Source organism: Marmota marmota, unplaced genomic scaffold (genome assembly GCF_001458135.2).
Source record: "Marmota marmota marmota unplaced genomic scaffold, marMar, whole genome shotgun sequence".
NCBI lineage: Eukaryota > Metazoa > Chordata > Mammalia > Rodentia > Sciuridae > Marmota > Marmota marmota.
In genome coordinates, this window is record NW_026000051.1 from 5,358,416 (window position 1) to 5,372,169 (window position 13,754).

Sequence of the window (13,754 nt, forward strand, 5' to 3'; positions counted from 1 at the left end):
TTGCAGTCCCACCAGCAATGTATTAGTGAGCCTTTTTCCCCACATCCTCGCCAACAATTATTGTTGTTTGTCTTCATAATAGCTGCCATTCTGACTGGAGTGAGAGGAAATCTTAGAGTAGTTTTGATTTGCATTTCTCTAATTGCTAGAGATATTGAACATTTTTTCATATATTTGTTGATTGATTGTATATCACCTTCTGAGAAGTGTCTGTTCAGTTCCTTGACCCATTTATTGACTAGGTTATTTGTTTTTTGGTGTTTCACTTTTTGAGTTCATATCCTAGAGATTAGTGCTCTGTCTGATGTGCAAGTGGTAAAAATTTGTTCCCACGCTGTGGACTCTCTATTTACCTCACTGATTGTTTCTTTTGCTGAGAAGAAGCTTTTAGTTTGAATCCATCCCATTTATTAATTCTTGATTTTAATTCTTGTGCTATCGGAGTCTTATGAAGGAAGTTGAGGCCTAACTTATGATGAAGATTTGGGCCTACTTTTTCTTCTGTTAGACACAGTTTAACTCCTAGGTCCTTGATCCACTTTGAGTCGAGTTTTGTGCATGGTGAGAGAGAGCGGTTTAATTTCATTTTGTTGCATATGGATTTCCAGTTTTCCTAGCACCATTTGTTGAAGATGCTATCTTTTCTCCAATGTATGTTTTTGGCACCTTTGTCTAATATAAGATAACTGTAATTATGTGGGTTAATCTCTGTGTCCTCTATTCTGTACCATTGGTCTGCCAGTCTGTTTTGGTGCCAATACCATGCTGTTTTTGTTACTATTGCTCTGTAGTATAGTTTAAGGCCTGGTATAGTGATGCCACCTGCTTCACTATTCTTGCTAAGGATTGCTTTAGCTATTCTGGATCTCCTATTTCCTAGATGAATTTCATGACTTCTTTTTCTATTTCTATGGGAATGTCACTGGGATTTTGATTGGAATTGCATTAAATCTGTATAACGCTTTTGGTAGTATGGTCATCTTAATAATATTAATTCTGCCTATCCAAGAATAAGATAGATCTTTCCATCTTCTAAGATCTTGTTTAATTTCTTTCTTTAGTATTTTGTAGTTTTCGTTGTAGAGGTCTTTTACCTCTTTTGTTAGGTTGATTCCCAAGTATTTTAATTTTTTTTTTTGAGGCTATTGTAAATGGGGTAGTTTTCCTCATTTCCCTTTCAGAGGATTTGTCACTGATATACAGAAATGCCTTTAATTTGTGGATGTTGATTTTGTATCCTGCTACTTTGCTGAATTTATTTACTAGTTCTACAAAGTTTCTGGTGGAATTTTTTGGGTCTTCTAGGTATAGAATCATATCATCCTGCTAATTTGAGTTCTTCTTTTCTTATCTGTATCCCTTTAATTTCTTTCATCTGTCTAATTGCTCTGACCAGTGTTTCAAGAACTATATTAAATAGAAGTGATGAAAAAGGACATCCCTGTCTTGTTCCAGTTTTTAGAAGGAATGCCTTCAATTTTTCTTCATTTAGAATGATGTTGGCCTGGGGCTTAGCATAGATAGCTTTTACAATATTGAGATATATTCCTGTTATCCCTAGTTTTTCCAGTGTTTTGAACATGAAGGGGTGCTATATTTTGTCAAATTCTTTTTCTGTACCTACTGAGATGATCAAATGGTTCTTATCTTTAAGTCTATTGATATGATGAATTACATTTAATGATTTCCATGTGTTGAACCAAACTTGCATCCCTGGGATTAACCCTACTTGATCATGGTGCACTATCTTTTTAATAATTTGCCAGAACTTTATTGAGAATTTTTGCATCTAGGTTCATGGGAGAGATAATTTTTTTTCTTTGGGGTGTCTTTGCCTGGTTTGGGAATCAGGGTGATATTGGCCTCATAGAATGAGTTTGGAAATGCTTCCTCTTTTTCTATTGCCTGAAATAAATTGAAGAGTGTTGGTATTAGTTCTTCTTTAAAGGTCTTGTAGAACTCGGTGTTGTATCCATCCGGTCCTGGGCTTTTCTTGGTTGGTAGGCTTGTGATGGTGTATTCTATTCATCACTTGAAATTGATCTGTTTAAGTTGTGTATATCATCCTGATTCAATTTGGGTAAATCATATGACTCTAGAATTCGTCAATGCCTTTGATATTTTCTATTTTATTGGAGTACAAGTATTCAAAATAATTTCTCATTATCTTTTTTATTTCTGTAGTGTCTGTTGTGATATTTCCTTTTTCATCACATATGTTAGTGATTTGAGTTTTCTCTCTTCTCTTCGTTAGCATGGCTAAGGGTTTGTCAATTTTATTTATTTTTTCAAAGAACCAACTTTTTGTTTTGCCATTTTTTTAAATTGTTACTTTTGTTTCAATTTCATTGATTTCATCTCTGATTTTAATTATTTCCTGTCTTCTGCTTTTGGTGTTGATTTGTTCTTCTTTCTCTGGGACTTTGAGAGGTTCTGTTAGGTCATTTATTTGTTGACTTTTTCCTTCTTTTAAGGAATAAACTCCGTGCAATGTACTTTCCTCTTAGTACTGATTTTATAGTGTCCCAGAAATTTTGATATGTTGTATCTGTGTTCTCATTCACCTCTAAGAATTTTTTAATCTCCTCCTTTATGTGTTTTGCAACCCACTGTTCATTCTCTAGCATATTGTTTAGTCTCTAGGTGTTGGAGTAGCTTTTATTTTTTATTTTACCATTGATTTCTAATTTTATTTCATTATGATCTAACCAAATGCAGGGTAGTATCTCTACTTTTTTGTATTTGCTAAGAGTAGCTTTGTGGCTTAATATATGATATATTTTAGAGAAGGATCCATATGCTGCTGAGAAGAAAGGGTTTTGGTCCATTGAAGGATGAAATATTCTATGTATGTCAGTTAAGTCTAAGTTATTGATTGTATTATTGTATTATAGTTTCTTTGTTCAGCTTTTGTTTAGAGGACTTATCCAGTGGTGAAAGAGGTGTGTACAAGTCACCCAGAATTATTGTGTTGTGGGCTATTTGACTCTTGAACTTGAGAGAGTTTGATAAATGTAGATGCTCCGTTGTTTGGGGTATATAAATTTGCTATTGTTACGTCCTGTTGATGAATGGTTCCCTTATCCTTCTTTATTCTTTTTGGTTAACTTTAGCTTGAAGTCTACTTTATTTGAAATGAGGGTGGAAACCCCTGCTTGCTTCTGCAGTCCATGTAAGTGGTATGATTTTTCCCAACCTTTCACCTTCAGTCTATGGATGTCTTTTCCTATGAGATGAGTCCTTGGAGGCAGCATACCTGCGAGTCTATGTCTTTTGATTGTTGAGTTTAGGCCATTAATATTCAGGGTTATTATTGACAGATGATTTGTTTTCCCAGCCATTTTTATTTATTTTTGGTATTTAACTTGACTTGGTTTCTCCTTTGATTAGTTTTTCTTAGTGTAATACCTCCCTCTGCTGATTTTCATTGCTGTTTTTCAATATTCCTCTTCGTGGAATATTTTGCAGAGGATGTTCTGTAGTGCCAACTTTTGAGTTGTAGATTCTTTTAACTTTTGTTTATCATGAAGGTTTTTATTTCATCATCAAACCTAAAGCTTAATTTTGCTGGATATAGGATTCTTGGTTGGCATCTATTTTTATTTCAGAGCTTGATATATGTTGTTCCAGGATCTTCTAGCTTTCAGGGTCTGGGTTGAAAAATCTGCACATAATCTAATTGGTTTCCCCCTATATGTGATCTGATTTCTTTCTCTCGTGGCTTTTAATATTCTCTTCGTATTCTGTATGTTAGGCAGTTTCGTTATAATGTGCTTGGTGTGGATCTGCTGTGATTTTGTACATTTGGCATCCTGTAAGACTCTTGAATTTGGTTTTCCAATTCATTCTTCATGTTTGGAAAATTTTCTGATATAATTTCATTGAATAGATTGCTCATTCCTTTAGTTTGGAACTCTATACCTTCCTCTATCCCAATAACTCTTAAATCTGGTCTTTTTATGCTAACTCATATTTCTTGAATGTTCTGCTCATGGTTTCTTACCATTTTCACTGTGTGGTCTACATTCTTCTCAAGATTATATATTTTGTCTTCATTGTCTGAGGTCCTGACTTCCAAGTGGTCTAATCTGTTGGTGATGCTTTCAGTTGAACATTTAACTTGTTTATTTATTGTTTCTTTCATTTCAAGGATTTCTGCTTTTTCTTTCTTTTTTTTTTTTAGACCTCTGTTTCCCTATTGAAGTAATATTTTGCTTCCTGTATTTGTTTATGTAGCTCTTTGTGAAAATGGTCTTTTGCTGCCTGCATTTGCTCTCTTATACCATCCTTTAATTCACAGAACATTTTAATTATGTACATCCTGAACTCCTCTGTAATTTCTTTGGCTGTGCTGGCCAAGGGTTCTAATCATGTGGTATCCTGATATGTTTGGGGCACTTTCTTTCCTTGTCTTTTCACATTGCTTGTGTTTCTTCCTTTCTAGCTCTTGGATCCAGGATTACTGTTTTTACCTTATAGGCTTATGGTGCCCCTGTAGGCATCGATACCTCTCCTTGGAGGTGAAGGACAATGTTAACAGATCCCAATATAAATAATATACACCCTAAAAAGAAATGTTTGCTAATAAGTCGTTTACAGTTTGGTCATAATGTACAGAAATGGTGAATTTAATTATTATCTACAATATACTCAGTAGGTTTGTAAAAGGTTTACAGTTTCTGACGGTGGTCAAAGAACTGGGGGTGAGGAACAGGATGATATGTTGAGGAGGTAGGAGGTGAGGATATAGATTTGTGTGAAAGAAGAATCTAAAGAAGAAGGTTAGTAGCAGGAGAAGGGAAGGAAGTAATTTTGGGTCAACAAGTAAGTGGGAAGACAGTAGAGTACATAGAACAAACACACATATATATTAAGAAAAAATTTAAAATGTTAAAATAGTAGAAATTGAAAAAAAATGGAAAAAAATTTAAAAAACAAAGGAAAAAAAGAATATACAACACAACTGTAATATACTATTCAGACATCTGAGACCTCAAAATCCTAATTCATGCAAAGTACTTGGTTTCACATATGTTGGGGGTGTGAGGGCAGGAAAACAGAAGGGAGAGGGGAAAAAAGTCTTGAAGGAAGAAACAGATTGTTTGGTTGGAAATCCGCATCCCTGCTTCCCTTCTCACTCAATAGGTGGGGTCTCTGTTGTTAGCCGGTATCTCCACCCTCGGGGTGGTGAAGGTAACAGGGTGTCACTGTGCCAGGGTGGTGCCTGCTGGGGAGGGGGGATTAGAAACTGGGTACCTGGCCAGCCAGAGTTCCACACTGGGAGTTGTCCCCCCTGAAGATGATGATGAAGGTGGCCCAAGATGGAGGTGCCTGCTTTCAGCCATGGGTGTGGGTCAGGTAGGGGGAGCTGGGCGATGGTCGGTGACTTTAGAGACAGCTCTGTGGCGTGCAGTGTGTGGCTGTCGCTGACTTCAGAGCCTGTGTGAGGTTCCCAGGTGCAGGCAGGCTACTGTGTAGGGGACCATCTCCACTGCTGCAGTCCCAAGACGGCGGCCACCTTGGGAGCCCCACTGGTAGCTGGGGGTCCACACAGGAGTGGCGGCTGGAATTCCTGCATGTGGGAAGCTGCCAGGTGTCCTGCTTGGGAGTGGCCTCGGTGATTTCTGCTCCAGTGGGCGTTGATGGTCCCACTTGGGCACCCAATGGTCCTGCGAGGGCGAGTAGTTGGAGACCTACTGTGAGGCTGAGGCCGCGAGCCCAGGACAGGCACTGGCCGTGATTCCTGCATGGGAGCAGGAGTATTGCTCCTAGAGAAGCAGTATTCTCACTACTTGAGTCCCCAGGTCACAGAGTGACACAGAATGCTGCCTCCCGCTGGCCCGCCATGTTGGATCTCGAATGTTTGAATTTTTAAATGATGAACATGTATCACTTTTATACCCAGAAAATAATAATGATAGTCCCATTTTGAAAATTAAATAAAAGATAGGGGCAAAAAGTAAAAAAGCTGATAAAGTTCAGTAAGGTAGCAGGTTATACAATAAATGTGGCAGAAATAAAAATTAATAAAGTAATGTTGGAGTAAAACTGCAATTCAAAATCAACCCAGATTATTAAGTAACAAAAAGCACAGAGACCTACATGAGATAAATGACAAAAATTTCACATAAAGGAGACTTTAAGAAACTAAAAATATGCAAAAATGTCCCCGAGTGGGAACAGTTTACATTCTGCAGATGACAATTCTCCTCAAATGAATCCAAGCATTGTCAAAATCCCAAATAACACATGCAGGATTTGGGTGGAAACTTTCCTCTCAAAATGATTATAAAACTCCTCTGGAAAAATAAATGGATTCAAACAACTAAAAGATTATTGGAAAAGGCGATTAATAATAGAGATTTGTCTCGACAGTTAACATATTCTTTCCAAAAATAGCTGTTGAGCTAATTATATTTTTTCTTATTACAAAACTGAAACATACTTAATGTACAAAATACAGACAAAAAGAAGAAAATACACATTTTCCATAATCCCACCATTCAGAGGTTATCACTGTGGGACCATTTTAAAAAATAACAATACAAGAGGTTTGTATATTTGTGTGTACACATATGCACACGTGTGTGTGTATGCACAGGAGTGAACTAATTTGAATATTTCTATCTTTATGTCAGTGCTTCAAGCCAGGTGCAGTGGCACACACCTGTAATCCCAGTGACTCAGGAGGATTTCAAGTTCAAGGCCCGCCTCAGCAATTTAGCAAGACCCTGTTTCAAAATAGAAGATAAGGGCCGGAGATGTCACTCAGTGGTAAAGAGCCCCTGGCTTCAATCCCTAGCACCAATACATACATACATATGCACATGCATACGCATGCATGTGCACACACACACACACACATACACCACTGCTTTATCTTTAATGACAATTAGCAAATACATTCCATATCACTGAGTATTTTACAGCAGAAGCTCCAACCCTGAGTCACATGGACTCCTGGTCATTTAAAAAAATTTTTTTTTAATTTGTTGATAGACACTTATTTATTTATTTATTTATTTATTTATTTATTTATGGTGCTGAGAATTAAACCCAGTGCCTCACACATGCCAGGCAAGTGCGCTATCACTGAGCCATAGCCACAGCCCACCTGGTCATTTTTAATCCACCAAAATCAAACTGAAACTTGTCCATGTGTGTGGACTCGACTGGAGAGAGTATCCTTAGATTTCCAGAGATCCCAAAGTGACCCATTCCAATAAAGATAAGAACCATTATTGTGATTTTATTTTGGTAACAGCTTTGTTGTAACCGCATACCACACAATTCACCCACTTTAAGTACATGTTTAACTGCCTTTTAGTCTATTCATAGTGTTGTGCAATAATCATTAAAACCAGTTTCAAAACATTTTCATCAATCCAAGAAGGAAACCCTGTACCCTTTAGCTATCAGCTCCCAAAGTCTTCTTTACAATCAGCCTCTACTCTACCTACTTTCTCTCTGTATGGAATTGCTTACTTGGGACATTTCATTTAGATAAAATCATACAACAGGACTTTTAAATGGTCGCTGGTGATTGGCTTCTTTTACTTACCATAATATTGTCAAGGTTCATCTGTGTTGCCATACATATCAGTGCTTTATCCCTTTTATGGCTGAATAGTATTCCTTTATATGAATATACCATATTTTCTTTATCTATCCTTCTGGTGAAGGACGTTGGGCTATTTCCATCACTTGCCTTATGGCAAATAGTGCACCATGGACATTCGTGTAAAGTTTTTGTGTAAGTGCATGTTTATGTGTTAACGACCATCTTTATTTCCACCTCTGTCGACCATATGTTTAGATTCATATTTCTTAACCCTTTTTCATTATCAACCTCCTAAGGAGACATTTTTACTTTAATTAATTTTATTAGTTGATTAAATTAATTTATGAATTAATTTTAAATTATAATTACCAAGGTGAGAATTTATGTTATTATAATTAATAAATTAATTTATTTAGTGAGTTAATTAGATTAAAATTCTTACTAATGAGATGAATTAAACAGTGAGGAGTCTTAATTTATTACTTAGGGTTATTCTTTGGGGGGGGGGGCCACAGGCTATTGCAATATCCAAGATATTTTCTCCCCCAAGGAACAGTGTCTGTTCTCTGGGGGCGTGTCGGAGCCTGTGCCTTTTCCCCACATGGGATCATTCCTATTCCACATACGTGACAGGTACCCTGTTAGAGAACGTGGTTCTTTTTCATTTGAGTTGCAGATAACACCCCCACCCACACGTTGTCATTTCTTGGTATTTAACTTAGCATAGATGGTTTTTGGAACCATAATAACGGATTTTTTTTCAGTGTAGTTGAATTTGTCAACCTTTCTGTGGCTTCTGGGGTTCCACCCTACTAAGGCCTCTGCCATTCCCAGATTATAACAACACGTTCCCTTAGCTCCTGGTTTTGTTTCCCGTGTTTAAGTATCTGATCCACTGGAATTAAGTTTGATTTAATGTACAAAGTAGGGGTCCAGCCTTTTCCCCAGGTGACTGCCCAGTGACCTCAAAGCCCATACTGAATGATGTCTTCGACCCTGTGGTTTGAAATGCCACCTCCGTCACACAGGAGATGTGGATTTTCAGTCTGTGGCACTGATCAAGCTGCTTGTGTTAGTGCCATTAACATACCTGTTTCTTATCGTGTGTTTCAATATCTGGTGTTCATTTTATCTGAACTTCTTGACATTTAAAAAAAGAAATTGGTTTCCTCTGTTGCTTTATTCACTTAACTGAACTTTGTTGATAGGTGTTGTTTTATGGTGCTGGGTCTTGAACACAGGGCCTTGCACATATGAGGCCAGCTCAGCCACCAAGCTCTGTCGCCAGGTCCCTCAGCCAAACTTGGCCATGAGCTGCCCTTATTCAATCACACTGCTGACGTCTTGGTGAGATCCCTTTATACTGGAAATAAAGTTAAAAAAGAGCTGATCTTCATGCTGAAGCTTTCTATCCAAGCACGAGAAATAACTTTACAGTCATCATCTGATACTGCTTCAAAGTTTTACAGACATATTACACATTTCTCTTTTTTAATATATATTTTTAGTTGTAGGTGGACATTCCTTTATTTTATTTTTATGTGGTGCTGAGGATCCAACCCAGTGCCTCTCATGTGCTAGGCGAGTGCTCTGCCACTGGACCACAACCCCAGCCCCATCACACACTTCTTACTATGATAAAATACTGACCTGAGCATGTTATTTTATGTGTGTGTGTATTCTAATTTTGAAGCATGCTACTCAATTAAACATTCTTATGGTTTATGATAGTTTTTTTATTTGAGTCCCTTGGTTTTCTAGCTATACAGTAATATCATCTACAAATAAAGATAATTTAATGTCCCACTTTCTTATTTTCATACTTCTAATGTCTTTCTTTAATTACATTGGTGATTTCTTTCATAACAATGCTAAATAATTGTCTAATAGAGTGATATTGGACATTTTTGTTTTATCCTGACTTTAATGGGAATGCTTTTAGTGTTTTCCCCATTAAGTGCTAGGCATAAATTATTTTTTCCTAATAAAAGTATCAATTAAGCATAATGCTGGCTTATCGGTTGAGATGAATCTATTTTATCTGCTAAAGAAATAACTATCTCTTCCTATTTTATTAAATGCTTTAAAAATTAAGAATAGATATTGAATTCTGTCAAATGCCTTTTCAGTGTTTGGGGAAATGATTCCGTGATCATTCTCCTTAGGCCTATTAATATGATGAATTATATTAATAGATATTTTCCCAACCTTTTATTATGAAATTTTTAAAACATGTACCAAAGGTGAAAGAACATTAAAATGAATGAGCTACATTCAACTGTTAACATGTTACTATATTTGCCTTTCACATAATAAATGATTGATTATTAAAGTTGATTTTAATAGATTTTAATCGATCTTAAAATACTGAATCATTTTTGTTTTAACTATAGTAACCTTCACGTGGTCATAGTGTATCAATTTTATTTTATTCTTATACACTAGTGTTTTACTTACTATTTTCATTTGGACTTTGTATTAACATATGTATTAACATTTATAAACATATGTGCATGAAACATGCATATGGTGTGTCTTTATTGGGTTTGGGTATCACATAGTTTGCTTTGCAAAAACAACTTAAATATGTATATATATGTATTAATAATTGTAGGCACTGGAATATTTTAAGTGTAAGTGAATTATATGTCCTTTAAAAACTGGTAGAATCCCCTGTAAAACTGCCTCAGGTTATTCTTAGGAGGTGAGTAAGTCTTTTAACAGCATTTTCTTTTCCCTCTATGGTAATTTGTCTGTTTATTATTTCTTTATCTTCTGGAGTCAGTTTTGATAAATTATTTTTTCCCAATAAAAGTATCAATCTCTTCCAGTTTTCAAATTTATTTGAATAAAATTGAGCAATGTGTCACTTCCCTGCTTATAATTGTCTCTCCATTTGTGTTTATTTTACAATTATCATTATTATTTGGTGTATTTTTACCTTCTTATTTTTGGATTCGATGACCAAACCATTGCTATATTGTTGTTTGTCCCAAAGAACCAGCACCTGGTAACAAGAGAAAAGGTAGAGAAAGCCACCTGGCCCATGTCTGTCCCTTACACAGTCACTCTTTTCTAAGAATCCAGAGAAAAAAACTGTCTTAATAAGAAACAAAAAAGAAACACAATCTAATTCCGAACAGATGTTTTTACAAGGGAAAAAGAGAAAGAGAACATATGTGGACCCAAAGCTAAGTGAGCCGAAAGCAATTAAGAAAACTTGAGAAGCTTTGGAAGAACCATACCCAGTGAAAGGATAGTGTTGAGCCCTGAGGTGTCCAGATGAGGAAACTGGGTAAAGAGCTGATGGAACCCAGAAACTAAGAGAACCGCCCCCAATAAAGTTTAAATTAGAAGGAGCCCCAGAGTGAGTAAACATCTCAAAGGACCTGGAGAGGAAATTCAGATAGAAATGGAAGGAAGGTCAAACAAAAATAAAGAGGATTTTAAAGAAAGCAATCAACTGGGTTCAGTGTCAGGGGCTGGGTGAGCTGCTGGGGTGGCTCAGGAGGCTGAGGCAGGAGGATCCCAAGTTCGAGACCAGCCTCAGCAACTTAGCAAGACCCTATCTCTAAACAAAAAATAAAAATGGGCTGGGGATGTGGCTCAGTGGTAGAGCACCCTGGGCTCAATCCATGCTACCAGGAAAAAGAAAAAGAAAATGATTCAAGTCAGGAACAGGAGATCCAACAGACGTACAACTGAAGGCCCTTAAAAGAAAGACTAAACAATGGAAAAGACTAAATAATTTAAAGCTAATTTAAGATTTGTTTCCTAAAATATAGGAATATTTAAGGGTAGGATGCAAAGAACATTTTCTGCCCTTTGGGAATTGACAGAATCCTTGACATGAGACTTAGGTGAGTGATGTTATTGCTCCTAGAGGATAAAAGGAACAACAAGGGAAAGAAAATCAGGATGAAATCACCATTCTGTGCAGCAACATTTTATGTTTAAAAATAGGGCAACATTTTAAAGATACAGCAGAAAAGAAAATGAGCCAACAATTTATATCTGGACAAACACTCCTTGCAATACAAAGGCAATCACACAATTGTAAACATGCAGACCCAGAGACTCTTGCTCCTATGAGTCCCTGGAAGGAGAATTCTGAGAAAGCTACCCAGACAGTTAATAAACAGGTGGAGAAATTTTTGACATAAGTCTTGTGGTGAGAGTCGAAAAACCTAAGAGGAAATGATGGGATAAGTGTAATAAAAATTGTAGGGATCTAATTCTGGGCCCCAGCAGGAAATGGAACTCATATTGGCAAAAGGGTCATTTGAAAGGATGTGCTTAAAGGGGACAACTACGGATGTGGGGACATGGGGAGTCACAAGGAACGGTTCCCTTCCCTGAACTTCCCACTAAATTCCAAGGATAGGGGTGGTTTCTGAATCTACTGTCAACGGCTTTGAGAGGGACAGTGACAGCCAATCTAAGAAGATTGGAAGGAGGGAACCTGGGCAGCCAGTAGCCTAAATTCACTGTCGTCCCCTCCCTTCAATGTCCTCTGGGCTCCTCAATGGCTGAGCCCACACAGGAGGTGGAGACACAGGAAGTTGTTGAGGTAGCTCACACAGGTCCAGGGGAGAGTGGATCTGGAGGGGCCCATGGAAGGTGTCTGGAACGGCATGTGCACGTGTGTGCTCTGGTGGAACAGAAATAACATACTACCAAATGTGGGACATAGGAGAGAGTTAGTGGTAAGCGGGCCAGCTGCCTCCAAACCAAGACCTAAAGTGAACTGTTCTCACCAGCTCAGAAATGAACACCAAGCTGACAACAGCGACCAAGGCTAGACGGCAGGGGAAGCGGGGAGAAGGGGTCTGCAGCCCACGTGGGCATTCCTGCATTTAGAAAGGACACAAAAAGAAAGGGAGTCCACAGAGATCGTGTGTGGTGTTTGTGGGTTTGTGTGTGCTCACGTGCGTATATAAACCCAAATGATGTGATAAAACGCAAGAAAAAACATGCCAGATTAAATTGAGACAAACATGCGAGTGTGAAAAGCCTTCCACTTAACCTAGTAATTGTAGAAAAGCAAACCACAGGAACATCAGATGACATTCTTCTTACCTTGGGGGTGGATGGGGCTTCACAGACAGGGATTTCTGAGCCCACGTGTGAAGATTGGTATCGCTAAAGAAATTGCTAGTAAGTTTAACTAATAAACCTTATGAAATAGAGAAACTGGACTTCTTAAAAAATGAACTTTACTTAAAAAGCATTTTAAGAAAACAAATATGAGAGAAAATATCTGACCTTTGACTTTCTGGGTCTGGCTTATTTCACTTAGCATGATGGTCTCCAGTCCCATCCATCCCATCCAGCAAGTGCCACAGTTTCATTCTTCTTTATGGCTGAGTAAAACTCCATTGTGAATATATGCCACATTTTCTCTAATTTGGCCCAATTATGCTATTTACATGTGAATATACCACAGTGAATTTCACCTTTATGTGTATAGCTATGAAGCATCAATAAACAATAAATAAATAGAAGGAAGACCAGGGGAGTGAGGAAGGGGCCCTAGGGAGGCAGGAGGGAAGGGAAAGAGGACGTACTAGGGACCGAAGGAGGCAAATTATATTCCATGTGTGTATGATGTCAAAATGAGCCCCATTATTATGCAAAACTATAATTTGCTAATAAAAACATTAAAATAAATATGTATGTATATATTTAAGCATGGTGTGTGGTGTATGTGTGTGTGTTAAAAAAAAAAAAAAACAAATAAAATTACAAAGCAAACAGCCAGGTAAAGAAACCTACTGTCCATAGTAGACAAATAGAGAATCAATATCAAAACATAAGAGCTCTTACTAATCAGGAAAAGAGGAATATTCAACATGAAATAACCAAACAACAAACACCATGAGAGGTCACAGAGGGGAAATACAAATGGCCTGCAAACTTCAGACTTTAAAAAAATCAAACAAATGACCATTAAAATAACAACATAGACAGATACAGCATGCACACCAAATAATCCCAGTGACTCTGGAGGCTGAGGCAGGAGGATCTCAAGTTCAAGGCCAGCCTCAGCAACTGAAGGAGACTCTGTCTAAGGACTGAAGATGTTAGAATACCTCTGAGTTCAATCCCCAGCCCTAGATAACAACAATAATGATCTCAGTTTTTGCCTAATAAGTTTGAAGGGATTTAAAAATTCCCAACAGTGAGATCATTC